Below are 14,916 nucleotides of genomic sequence, written 5' to 3'. Positions count from 1 at the left end.
CTCATTGTAGTCCACGAGATTAGATACACGGTACTGTAACGTTCTGATTTTTAAAATGGTCTGCAATTTGGCTTTGAACTTCCTGACAGCACAGTGAGAGTTTTGAGGTCTTGATTTGTCTGTTTTTAGGTGACAGCTTGTGTTGTGATTCTATTTTATTGTTATAATTCTCTGATGTTATTAAATTGCAGGCAGGTCGTGTCTTCTGGATAATTTCTGCTCTTTGGAATCCTGAGGGTTATCTGTGACCTAATCCCACATGACCAATTTGATAAATGTTGCAACAGGCACTTCAGGCAGGAAGCTAACCATTGTTGTGATGCAGTTATATAGTTTAATTCATTATAGTTTCTAGTTTTACTTGATTAGCTACTACATTATTTTTAGGTCCACTTATTTTCATCTAGTTGCTCCATCACAGACTTAGAAATGAAGTTATCTGTTACTATTGTATTTCTGTTTTCCTTTTATTTTCTGCTGTTTTTCTTTTATAACGTTTATTGCCACGTTTTGACTTGAAAATATTTAAAGTGGATCACCGAGGACTGTAAACTTTACAGTATAAAAGGCTCATCATAGTCTTTTGTTGAACGCTTTTGCCTTAAATTCAATCTTCTCTGATATCAGGACTTTGACTTCTGCTTTCCTTTGGCTGCATTTGCCAAATATGGGCTCAACCACCCTTTTATTTTTCATCTGCCTTCGGTTCTTGGCTTTAGTTGCTCTCGTCTGCTGCCTATCACTTGCTGTTGCTTTTGAAGGAATCTGAAATGCAGACGTTTTCCTTAATAGGAGTGTTTATCTCATCTGCAATTACAAATCAGACATTCATGTTTGTTCTTTGTCTTGTCATCTTTTTTATGTTCTTTTTCACTTCAAATGCTTCTTTTTGTTTGTTCGTTTTTAGAGTGTTGGGTTCTAGAGCCTGTTTTATGTATTTTCTTTCAGATGTTTTCTTTCTGATAATTTCAAAGGTTTAGAACTTGTTTTTGTTTTCTTGAACTGTTGCATTTTTAACTGTATCAGCCATCTCTGATGCATCACTTCGGGTCCCCTAGACCTCACCTGGCTCTTATTCCATTGGCAGGTACAACCTGACAGTGTCTTGCACCTCTTGCCTTCTTGGGTGTTTCCTATCCAGGCTGATACATGGGACATCAGGAGACCCTGTGTAGCATCCACACAAGTGCAATGCACAAGTGCAGGGGTGCATACATCCCATGGAAGGAACCATCCACCAATGAGACATGAGAGTTGGTGGATAAAGTCTTCCCACTTTCTCTTCCTGGGACACAGTGTACTAGCCTGGGCTGCCATAACACATACCTCCGACTGAGTGGCTTAAACAACAGACATTTGTTTTCCCGTAGCTTTGGAGGCTAGAAGTCCAAGATCAAGGTGTCTGCAGGTTTTGCTCCTGCTGAAACATTTCTCCTTGGCTTGCAAACGGTTGCATTCTTGCTGTGTCTTTGCACGGTCATTCCTGGGACTGTCCGTGCCTTAAGCCCCTCTTCTTCTAAAGTCATATTGGATTAGGGCCCACTCATATGACTTCATGTTAAAGGCCTTGTCTCTAAATACAGTCACATTCTGATGCACTGGGGGTAGGACTTTAACATATGAGTTTTGGGGGTGGGTGAACAGGTCAGCCCACACCACGCAGTTTGCACGGCTTCCCTGAGTGCTGTAGCAGGAGGTGAAAGAGTCACGGGCACTCGGTGCCGTCGGCCTGACTATAAGTCCTGTTGGCTTTCCTTCTTCCCTGTGCCATTCTCTTTGCCCTTCACTCTTACTCCCTGGGATTGAAGTCCCTGATAAATTATACTCCATACACCTTTGTCTAAACTTGAGCTTTCTAGGAAGCCAGGCCAAGACAATGTTTAAACCCAAAGTTGTCATCTTTCGAGGGTGTCTGTTGACTCTCTACTATGAGCCATGAGAAAATGAATACAGTTCATGTCCCCAGTTCTTCCCATTGCATCGCATTTTCTAATTTTCATGATCATATTGCCATTGAATACTTTTAATAGTCATCTTTATACCTTTCAGTTACATGTTTATATATCCACTATTTGCTTTATCTCTCCGAGCCATATCATTTGGCCCTGGGTATGAAAGATGAGGAAATCTCCATACTTACTCCTCTCCCACTTTGCTTCTCATTATGTGTCTAAATTATTAAATTTATATTAGTATTATTGCATTGTCATGGTTTATAACATTTCTTTTGTGTGCTGTCAACTATATTTCTCAGTGTTTCTAGTCTCAGCTCCACAATTTAAATGGAAACATTGCTTAACATTTGTCTTTTTTTTTTTTCAAGAAGAACTTGTGGTAATTACATTCTAGGAATTATTACATATTTTAAGATAATCTTCTCTTATCCTTTTCTGAGATGACAACTTAGCAGGAAATAAATTGTTCAGAGGTGACACTGGGAAGAGTAGGTTAGTATTAGTTGCCAAATTAATAGTTGCCCTCCTTGTAAGAGGATCACAATCCTTGCCTCATTCATGTGTCCCACAGTAGGTGGGATATATGTCCCTCTCCCCTTGGTCATGTGACTCATTTTAGCCAATCAACTGTTACTTGAAGAGCCATATGCCCCTTCTGAGCAAAAGATTGAAGTGCCATCATGTGTGTTCTTCTGCTCTTTTATCTCTTCTATGAGAATGGACTCTCCCAAGCATGGGCTGCCCCTGCAGCCTGGATACTGGATGAAGAAAAGACAAGAATGAAGACAAAACCCGGAGAACAGGCAGCTGACACAGAGATGCCACAGCCAAGATGTGAGAAGGAGACAAACATCCTGGTTCTAAGCTCTTGAGATCTGATGGTCCTTATACAACATCTCCTGGCAGAAACTGCACTGAATACGCTGAGCAAAATCGGAGGGCAGCCTGGTTTCCTCTTTTATTGGTGACTTGGTTTTTTGGCCTGAGTACCCATCGAATTTTTTTCTTTACTTTTGAAATCCAGAAACATTACTGTGCAACATCTTCACTTAAGTCATTTTCTCTTTATTTTTTTTCTAAGGCAGAGTAAATCCTTTCAATTTGCCTATTCAACTCTTCGTTTTAGGCAAGTTTTCTTCTCTAGAGATGGATGCTATTTTCATTAGTAATGTCCATGAAGAAGACTAAAAAAAGTAGAATAGAAAAATAAGGTTAGCTATAATCAAAGGTAAATATTCTTGAGTCTTTTAATATATCTGCAAAGGTTCTTATTCAGTGTTTTCAAGCTGTTTTGCTTTTCACAGATAACATCTTTCTTTCAGTTCATTATGTTTGATTTTCTCCACAAAAATAAACAACAACAAAACCCCACGTTTGTGCTTTTGATGATTTTCTCCTCCTGATTGGTGGTTCTCATTTGACCTTTTTTTTTTGAATAATGGAGATGATGACAATAACAATTGCATAGGGCTCTCTAATTGCAAATGTGTGAGCTCGACAACGCAGCAGCGCTGCTTACGTACGTTCCTCAGGAGGCGAACACAAGAAGCGACCAGAGCTGCGTTTTCCTTACTAGCCTCCCACTGGGCACAGCCCAGATGGCCGCCATAAGTAGAGTGGATAAATAGTGATTTATTCAAATGGTGAACCATTGTAGACAATTATAGGACGTGACTAGAGTTATATACAACAGCATGGATGAAGTTTACAAGCAATCTTAAATGAAGGGAACAAGACACAAAGGACCACAGAGAAGCTGAAGCTCTGCAGAAGTCCCCATACAGCTGTAAACAACCATTTTGTCCGTAACTGGGGCAGTGGACAACATAACTCCATGCCTTTGCCAAAACCCATAATGCTTTGCATCACAAACAATGAACATTAAGGTACACAAAATTTTTTTTAAATCAACTGGAATGTCACAGTGGACCCCAGAATCGAATGCAGGCTGTAACAAATGAACCTCACCGTGCTACAATGAGCGGCATAACGGAAATAAAAGAGGCCGAAGGAAGAGCCGACCTAATACATTTTGGAAAACTGTTCTGACTGAAAACTGTAAGGCTAAAGACAAAAAGAACTGTGGATAGGCATTGCACGCTGATTGGTAAATGTTTTTCTTCCAGGAGTAAAATTGGACAATTCTGAAACCGCATGACATGTATCCTAAGGTTGAATAAATATGTTAATAAAAGGCAGATCGTGGGAGCCAGGTTTTTCCCTGTCAGAGAAAGTTACAAATAAGCAAGGCAGTGAGGCTAGAAGGAGCACTTAATCCTGGACTGGAGGAAGGCAGTCTGGATTCGTGTTCAGTTTACTTTATAAGCAGGAAGACAGATGCAGAAATAATTGTACGTATGTATGAGCACGTGGTTTAGTACACATTCATGTTTCCTAGCTCTGTCTGCTGGAAGGGCTTAGATGCAGTGACACTACCCGCCTTCTCCCCACTACCCATGAGCACACCCAAGGCTCAGATCTTGCTTTCCAGGTAAGTATCCTCCAATTAAAGGGACCATGGCTCCTTGGAGAAATGGCTACTCTAGACCTGGGGCAGGAGATGTGCAAGGTGAGCCTGGAGCAGTTTACAGTGTTCAGACAGTAAGGAAGTGCTCAGAAAACAAATGATCGGCATGCCCAAGGGTGCGGGAGCCAACCTGGAGGAGCGTTTAACGGCCAGGGCTGGGATAAGTTGCGCAACATAATGAATCATAATGTCCGTTTAAAATCCCAGTATTAAATAAGTACTAGTATGCACAGGTCCATATTGATGTAAACAAGTGCTTGAACAACGAAATAAAGCAGTAAATGGGGAAATTTTGTTTGCAGAAGAGTTCCAAGTAATATAGGTAGTTCCTCCTCTCTCCAGGATTCCTTACCTTAACCCTCATTGAATGAGGGCTGGATTTAGGGACTTGGTCCCCAACAATAGGGTAGGAAAGCGGGGGAAAGAGCAAGTTGACAGGGGAAAAGTAAGGCAAACACTACCAAAAGCTGGTGACCAGAGTGCACATCACCAGAAAAAAGTCACGTGGGTGTCATGTACCCTCACAGGTGTGATGAGAACAGGTCATCTCTGTGAGATCCTTCCCCAAACCCCAAACCCCAGTCTTATCATGGAAACAAAACCAGACAAGCGGAAATTGAGAGACATTCCACAGAATACTCCATCAGGGCTCTTGCCAACTGTCAAGGCCACCAAACAGCAAGGGAAGTCTAAGACACAGAGAGACAAGCAGTGACCAAGGAGACATGATGGCCAAATGCAATGTCAGACCCTGGGTGGGGATCCCGGGACAGGAGAAGGACACGAGAGGAAAAACTGGTGAAATCTGAATAGAACCTAGGGTTTAGTTAATAATAATAATGTGCCAATGGTAATCTCTTAGTCTTGACAAATGCGCCATGGCTGTGAAAGATGTGAATGGTAGAGGAAACCTGGCAGAGGGTATGTGAGAACTCTCTGTACTTCCTTTGAAACTTTTTGGTAAATCTAAAATTATTCCAAAATAAAACGTTTATTCAACAGAGCGATCCCCCTCATAGGCATTTACCCAGCTGGTTTAAAAAATGTGTGTCCATGCAGAAATCTCTTGTCTTTCCCCGTGTCTTAGCCTTCCCTTGCTGTTTGATGACCTTGGCAGTTTGGAGAGTCCTGGTTGAGTATTTTGTAAAATGCCTTACAATTTTTGTTTGTCTGGTTTTGTTTCCATGATGAGACTGGGGTTCAGAGTTTTGGGAAGGATCTCACAGAAAGGACGTGTCCTCATCACACCTATGAGGGGTGCATGACAGGCGCATGACTATTTTCTGTCATAAAGCGGCTACAAACATGAATTCTTGTAGCAGTTTCATTCATGACCTTCCCAGACTGTAAACAACCAAGATGCTCTTCAATAGGTGAGTGACCTGATCAACAAAGTACTGAGTTCTCACACCGTGAAAGGACGTAGATGAATCCTAAATGTATATTGTTGAGTTGAAGAAGCCAGTCTGAAAGGCTACGTACTATATGATTCCAATTCTATGACATTCTAGAAAAGACAACATTACAGACAGTGAAACGATCAGTGGTTGCCAGGGTGCTGGGAGGGGGTTGGGTTGAATAAGTGAAAGGTAAGGGGTTTCTTTTCAAGGCAGTGAGCTTACTCTGTATGACACTTTAATGATGAACATATGACACTATGTGCTTGTCCATATGCATAGGACTTTATAGCACGAGGAGTGAACCTTAATGTATACAAAGTGTAACAAAAAGATTTAGGAGGTCAGGGGATCCCAGGATGAAATGCAGAAGATGACGAAAGAATCAAATCATATTACAGAAGAAAATGGGGAAAAGATGCTGAGCTAAGTAACTTTGGGAATGAGTGGAGTCTGTAAGACTAAAGGCAAAAGAAACTATATAAGAACTCTATTTGATAAAGTTGTTTCCCTTGGAGGTGTGAGTTATCAATTCACAAACCACATGCATATTGAAATTGAACAGTTAAGTAAATGGATGGTGGATGGTGGGAGCAAGATTGCTCAGTGTGAGGGGCTGGGGGGGTTACAAATAAGTAAGGGGAGGAGGCTAGAATATCCATGTAGCAATGGATGAGAGTGTAGGTATCAGTATGAACTCATGTTTAGATCAACACAAAGAGAGAAGTTTACAAATAGAAATATTTATAGGTTACCATACATAAACATATTCTATTGTATTGTCAGCTGAGAAGACCTAGAAGCAACCACATCCCAATAGCAATTAACACACCTAGCACGAAGATCTTGGTTTCTACTACCGTTCTCATATACTAGAAACCAGGACTCTGGAGAAATAGTTGATTCTAGAACTTGGTGGGAAATATATAGGATGAGCCTGGAGCATCTTGTGGTGCCAGAGAATAAGTGCTCAACGCACATGCACATGTAAATGCATGCATGCACATGCACGCACATACATACAAAGATGAGGACAAGAATCACCTAAAAAGAACTCCCAAAAGCCAAAGCTGGAATATTCTGGGCCACAAAATAAATAAAGCTGTATTGAGCTAAGCCCAAAGCATAAATTGAATATTCATGAGTCCATACTGATCTAAAAAAATTATTGAATAAATGAATAAATGGCATAGAAGAGACAAATGTCTTATACAGAAGAATTATATAGAGATTCTGCCCTCAAATCCTAAGTCTGGACTTTACATAGGGACTTCCTTCCAAAAAGTACAATAATGAAGGCAAGGGGGGGAAATAGTTACAGCAAAGAAACCTGACAAGCACTACCTGAAGCCAGGTGGTCAAGGTCAACACCGGCAGTGACATGCCATGTTGATAGTGTGTGGCCTGGGTAGGATGTGACGAGAACTGCACTTTACCTCTGTGGTCTCCCTCCTCCCAACCCATAATTCTAGTCTAATTATGAGAAAAACATCAGACAAATTGAAATTGAGGGATATTCTGCAAAATTTCTGATTAATACTCTTCAAAACTGTGAAGGTCAGTCACAAACAAGGAAAATCTGGAAACTGTCATAACCTAGAGGAGCCGAATGAAACACGAAGATCAAACGTAAGGCGATATCTTGAATGGGATCCCAGAACAGATTAAGAACGTTTGGTAGAAAACTGATATAATCTGAACTAAGTATGAACTTTAGTGATAATGATGTATCAGTATCAGTTTGTGCATTGAAACAAAATGTACCATGCTAATGTAAGATGCTAATAATAGCAGAAATTGAGTGTAAGGTATAGGGGAACCCTCTGTACTATCTTCCCAATCGTTCTGTAAATCTAAAACTATTCTAAAATTAGAAGTTCACTTAAAAAAACTGAATACCACTCAAAAAAGTATTAGCATACTAACAGAACAGAAGTTTACTGGGAAAAAATATTAATGCTCCTGGGTGTATTGATCTTACAGAATGACAGGTTGTTAGAATAAATGATGTTTAGGGAAATGAAAATAAAGACAACACAGAACAGAAAAACTTACATCTTGGCATTTAGCAATACATCTTTGGGTGGAAAAACTGTAAGAAAAACCCAGGAAGTCGTTACTGTAAGAGTCAAGATAGTGATTCATTTCGGTGGGTGGTTCCTGGGGGCAGTGGCAATGCTCTATTTCCTCACCTGGGTGGTGGGTGCATGACTGATAAATGTGTGGTACCTTTGTGATACATTATGAGCTCTGCTTTCTTGTTTTGTGCTTCTCTATGTGTCACAACAAAGCTTAGGGAGAAAACAAACATATAAGAAAGAGGGAGTGGGTGAAAGTTTTCTGTAATTGATGAAATACATGGATCTTCAGATTGAAGAATCCTGAAACTGATCAAAATTCTTTAAAAAAAAAAAAAGTAAATGCACACCTAGACACATGACATTAATGATTAGAGAAAAAGCAAATACGGCAAAAGGTTACTATTTTATTAAACCTGGCCATTGAAGTCAGGGGTATAATATTATTTTTGTGTTTTTCTGAATGAACAAAGTATTTTATAATTATGTTTTTAAATTAAAAAAGCACCAGAAAGATAATGTAGAAACACATACAAAATGCCTATTAAGTCAGAATAATGGTTAGCTCATCGAAGAGGCTCGGAAATCAACTGTGATTGACTGGCAAGTGGTACAAATGGACCTGAGGGCTAGGAATGCTTATGTCTTGATCTGGTCAGTGGTTGCATGGGTCACACCTACATAAATTCCCATCCAGCCGTGCACTTAAGGTTCGTGAACTTTACATACATTAATGCACGTGTTTAACATTGATTAACAAGTTTAAAAGAAACTTAAAGGCAAATGCCTATGGCAAGGCCTGGCACACAATGGGTAGTGATAGCCGTGGTCTGGCCCAATAGGAATTGGTAGGACTCTCCTTGCAATAAATGAAGATCCCCTGGAACCTGAGTAAAAAGGGCCCGTCAGAGGACAAGGGAAAGTCTCAGAACCTACAGGTAGGGGGCGCCTGGGTCTCTGAACCCAGAGGGAGCTGCCTGGACTCTGCCTCCATCTTCCCTCTGTGCTCCTCTCTGTCCACTGGTCTCATTTCTCTCTCTCCCAGATGCCTGGTTTCTCTTCTCCCCCAGACCACAAGACAGCACACAGGTCTCTTGTAACTCCTGAGATGAATTCTGCTTTTTAAAAAAGAATAGTCAGCACCAGGATGGAGTGCCTTCCAAATTCCTTAGGGAGGGGCCTGATTCGTCAGCTTCAGTCCCCGACCCTGAGCTAACTGTGCAACCCAGGCTAGTGGACACTGTGGGAAGGACTGTAGCTGGTACAATGTGCTGTCATACAAAACAGCTGCTGTGAGCAAGGAGAACTAAGAGCATGGGCTGACAACCCCGTAGGTGTCGCTACACCATGGTGATGGGGCCGCCTACGCACTCAGTCAAAGGCGTGGCCCTAATCCCTTAGGGCTGCAGTGTGTTCTGTCTTTCAAGGCACTTTCCCATTCACAATTACATGTTCTCCTTTGTATATTTTAGGAATTTGATGTAAAACCCAATTTACAAACGAGAAGATGGGTTCACGGAAGGAAGTGGCAGGTGATCACTCACTGTGTGAATACATAGATAAGCCAGGCCTTGGCCGCAGGTGTGCATCTCAGTGCGGCAATCGGACCGGGGCATCCCAGCATGCTCCGCCCCGGTTCCACGCCTGAGGCTGAAGCTCGCCTGTGGTGAAGCCAGAGGACCAGATTGTGTATATTCACATTTGGCCCCTCATTCCCCTGGCCAGGACTTCTGCAAGCCACCCTGCAAATCTCTTTGACCACGAGAGCCGTTGCCACTGTGAGGATGTCCCTACCAGTTCACTAGCTCCAGCAGCTGTCACAGAAACCTCGCAGCTCACCCCCACGGCAGGCCTTTGGCTGACACAGGGCCTGGCATTCAGTCCCATGACAATGCAAACTGCCAAGTGCCTGTGGGACTGCAGGGAGCACAGAGCAGCACAGACGCGGTGTCTGCTGGCATTGGTCTCTTGGATGCTGCCTGCTCCTCCCTACCCCATGAACGACCACGCTTTCTGGGGTAACTTCTGAATGGCACATCCCAGTTCACAAGAGCACATTGGTGTCCACTTGTTAACACAATGGACCCTCATAATCACTCTTGGAGTTCTGGTATGAGAACAGGAAACTGGGTCTCCTAAGGGTTTGCTGGCAGGTGTGGGATTCCAACCATGTCTCCTGACCTCAAGTCCCATGCTCTGCCCACTGCTCTATACTTCCCCTTGCACCTACAGGACAACGACAGAGAATGGGACAGAACTATACACAAAGTGCTGGCCCGAGATTGCAACTGCTTTGAGGGAATGAAGCGACGGTGTGCGTGCTTTATAAACAGGGAATCACAAATACCCCCCGGTACTCCTCTCTCCACTGTACCCCAACCTAACAGGTGAGGCCACACAACCTTTTCTGTTTTTCAAAGAAGCTCACAGCAAGAAAGGAAAGGGGGCAGAGTCCAGCATTTTAAGGCTGGAAGTTATAAAGTTTTTATTAAAGCAGATCCCGCTTTTATCATTGGCATGTAATGAATTATTCTCAGCTCTCTATGCTGTGGTAATCGTCTCTCCAAAGAATCTCATTAAACATTGCTGGATACTTTTGATCATTATTAATAGAAGTGATAACGGGATAATCTTGCGTCTCTCAGTTGAGGCTGCAAACCTAAAGCATTATGATAGATAATTAATGACAGGTGGACCTCTTCAGGGACAGCCTCCAGGGGTAGATTGTCTTCACTCTTCCCAGCAAGCCCTCCTAGATTAGGGGAAGGTTTGCCAACCGAGTCAGACTGTCTATCTGACAGGTATCTTGTGTTCCTGCTCCACCCTTTCCTGGCCGTGAATCTGTGGGCACATTTTTTCTCTGAGCATCCATTTTCTCATCAGGTTCTCTTAATTACCAGCGAGAGAATAAACTTCAAGGCTGAAGCATAGAAAATGCTCACAAAATGCCAAGTTAGAGTATTAGTCAAGAAATATGTACTCAGATGTGTTTATTCAAAACTTAAAATTATGGAACTTTATTTGGAAGCTCATAGCACTAGCCAACACGAGTTGATGGCAGCCCGTTTGAGTCAGGATTCCTCTGTGTTAGACTATGTTATTATATATACATGACATAAGTTATTCTCTTTCTACATTTTGAGCTCTATGCTAAGACTTTTAATTGTAAAATTTATTACCTTTAAACTAAGACAATATGGATTATCTCATTTGATGCTATGGCAATTCTGAGAAGTAGGAACTACTAATCCCCATTTACAGAGGAAGAAAATAAGGTCAGAGGTCAGAGGGGTTATTTAATTTTTCCAAGCTCACTCCAGAAATAAACAATGGAGAGTCAAACCCTAGGAACCAGTGTGCTCCTCTATCTTCTACATTGATTTCAATCTTTGGGGGTTTAATGTGACCTTTATGAAAGCAGAGAACAGATGGACTCAGAATCCACTCATTCTATCCCCAACTTTCTCTCATGTGAGCCAAAGAAGATTCCAAAATTTCCCAATGGACGATGTCCAGTCTTCACCAGCCTGCTTCTAAATCTTTGTCATGGGGTAGATCATATTTTGCAAAAATAGTCTGCCACCGTCTCCCATCCTACATGCCCTTCCTAGAATCTGATTTTGATATGCTTCCCATTATGAGGTGGGTCCATGTTCCCTTTCCTTAAATCTGGGAGGTTTTGTTGCTATGTGACTTCCAGGTTAGGTCATAAAAGCTTCCATGGGGTCCTGTTGAGATGCTTGCTCTTGGAACTCATCCCCATGCTGTGAGGAAGCACAGGCATCCTGTGAAAAGACCCAAGAGGAGAAGCTCCAATGGAAAGGGACTGAGACCCCACCCTCAGACCTCGCTGAAGCCCAGGAGACAGCCAGTGTGCACTCGCCAGCTACATGAGTGAGTGAGTCACATCTAAGGCAAACCTTCCAGCTTTCAGATAAGTAAACCTAGCTGATGCTACATAAAACAGGAACACGTCTTCCTTACCAAACCCTGTCTAAATTGCAGATTCATGACCTAAAAAACACACACACAGTTTTTTAGGATACTATGTTTTGGGTGGTTTGTTGCACAGCAGCAGATAAACTGGAACAAGTTCCAACCTCTTTCGTTGCTTTCCAGACCCATATAGTCAGCTGCCTCCTGCACATGTTCACTTGAATGTCCCCAAACCACTTCAGACTTAATGTGTTTAGGGAGCTTTACTTCTAATTTGAACCTAGAAATTGCCCCCAGAAATGTCACTCCCATTCTCGTTAGGGAGAAAAGCCCGATCATGTATAAAACCATAACTTTTTTGGGACCCATTAGAGGGCTGAGCTCATAAGCAGCCAAGTGAAGGGAACTGCAAAGAGTGATGGGTCTCATGCAATGTTTTATGATGTGGCCACCATAAAAGTAGATAGAAAGAAATCAGCTAAAATTAGAATGCATTCTTAAAGACTGAGGGTTGGCTTGCACGGCAGGATAGGAAAATTGAGAGCCCATGACACAAGGGAAGTTTGTTTTCACTTGCAAGCTTTTCCCAACAGGCCCCTGCACTGTACTCATGGAAAGACGAGAAGGGTAGGAAACTGGAGAGGGCTCAAGTCAGTGTTGCAGTCATGCAGGTGATGTTCAACTGCAGCTGGGCCATAGGCACACGTGTCAGACTTTTCTCTCCCAAAGCAAAAGTCTTAAGCCCATGGAGAAGTGCTAGAGAACACTCCTGCTCCCAAATCTTAAGCAGAAACCCTCTATTTAGGGGGTACAAGTGAAACCCTGATTATGGGGGAGCAGCAGAAGCAAAAGCCAACACTCCCAGGCCCAGGCTCTTGCTCTGATACAAGGCATAGGTCTGCTACTGCTGGGTAAGGGAAGCACCCCATGCCAACCATGAACACAAGGCAGTATTTGGTTGCCACAGAGGGGAGGAGCAGAACTGTTGATAAAGTCTCTCATCCCTGAGGCCCGGATACAGGACTGTTTAAGATTGAAGCTGGACAGGAGGTGAGAAAGGCTCCTGTGCCATCATATGCCTCTCAGAGAGAAGAACAACAGTCTACTGTTGGAGTAAGTGCAAGAGCATGGAGAAGGACTCCTTCTGTGGTGCAGGTATACAGAAGCTGCTGGAAGCTATGGGTATAAAATAGGAAGACCAAAAACTGCCTGGTACTCCAGGCCTGATGTTTAGCACAAGATGATAGCAGACCACCTCTGGAGGAATTGGAAGCTTGTGGTGCTCTGAAAGGAAGACTAGCAACAAAAACCCTCAACCCCTCATTAGATTGACTGAACTCCCACATTAATATTCCGACAGAAGAAGTGTACCTATTTCCAGGAGTAAAAAAATCATTGACCTCAGCCTCTACTGTTCTACACACATTGCCTCACATGAAATAAAATTGGAAGACATACAAAAAAGAGAAAGAATAAATAATCCATTCTCAAAATATAAAGTAATCAACAGAACCAGATTCAGAAATGATACTGATGTTGACATATCAGCCGGGGACTTCCAAATAACTATGATTAATATGATAAAGCATCTAGTAAGAAAAGGTGGAGAAGACACGTGAACCAAGGGAGAATTTCAGTCAAGAAATGTATATTGTTCTAAAAGTAGAAAAATTAAAGTGCTATAAAAATAAAAATATGTTATCCAAGATGAAAAATTCCTTTAATAGACTTATTAGTGCAATAGATGCAGCTGAGGAAGAATTGGTGAACCTGAGTGCAAGTCAATAAAAATTGTCCAAACTAAGCATAAAGGGAAAGACAAAAGAGAGGGCCCCAAAAGCTGTGAAACAACATAAAACTGTTTAACATATATGTAATTAGAGCCCAGGGAGAGAGAGGAGAGAGAGAGAGAGAGAGAGAGAGAGAGAGAGAGAGAGAGAGAGGGGATGTAGAAGATATATTTGAAGGGATATGGCTAATAATTTTCCAAAATTAATGAAGCACAGCAAACCATAGATCCCAGAAGTTCAGAGAACATCAAGGAGGATAAATTACTACACACTCAGACACACACACGCACACACACACACACACACTCATGCACACACATTGAGACATATCATAGTCAAACTTTTGAAAACCTAGACATCAAAGATAAAAAGAAAATCTCAAAGGTAGCCAGAGAAAAAAGAAATATTAACACATAGAAAAATAAACATGAGAATTCAGCAGACTCTTTGGAAGAAATAATGAAAGCCAAAATAAAAGGAATGAAGTGACACCTTTAAAGTACCAAAAGAAAAAAAAAAACACTGTTAACCTAGAATTCCATATAAAAATATCTTTGAGAAATGAAGGTAAAATAGAAAACGTTCAGACAAACAAAATCTGAAAGAATATATTGCTAGCAGACCTGCACTACAAGAAATATTAAAGAAAATTCTTTCAGCAGAATGATGGTAATACTAGATGGAAATTTGGATCTACACAAAGAAATAAATTACATCAAAAAGTGTAAAAATTCGAGCCCAGCCAGCGTGGCTCAGTAGTTGAGCATCAACCTATGAACCAGGAGGTCACAGTTCGATTCCTGGTCAGGGTGCCTGGGTTTTATCCCCAGTAGGGGGTGTGTGAGAGGCAGCTGGTCAATGATTCTCTCTCATCATTGATGTTTCTCACTCTCTCTCCCTCTCCCTTCCTCTCTGAAATCAATAAGTCTATTTTTTAAAAGTGTAAAAATGTGGATAAAATATAAAATTGATTTTTAAATTGCTTTAAAATATAATGACTATCTAAAAAAGAAAGTCATAATGTATCTGAGGTTTATACTAGTAGCATACATAGAATTAATACATGTAACCTATCAAAAATGAGAGTGAGGAAATGAAAATATACTGTTCTAAGGTTCTTATACTATATACAAAATAATATAATCTACCCTAATAAAAGAGAAACATGGTAATTAGCGTACGACCGCTACCCTTCCCATTGGCTAATCAGCATATCCTTATGCAAATTAACTG

Source organism: Myotis yumanensis, unplaced genomic scaffold (assembly GCF_028538775.1).
Source record: "Myotis yumanensis isolate MYYU_CA2020_CCGP unplaced genomic scaffold, mMyoYum1.0.hap1 SCAF_16, whole genome shotgun sequence".
NCBI lineage: Eukaryota > Metazoa > Chordata > Mammalia > Chiroptera > Vespertilionidae > Myotis > Myotis yumanensis.
Note: the sequence above shows the minus strand (reverse complement) of the source record.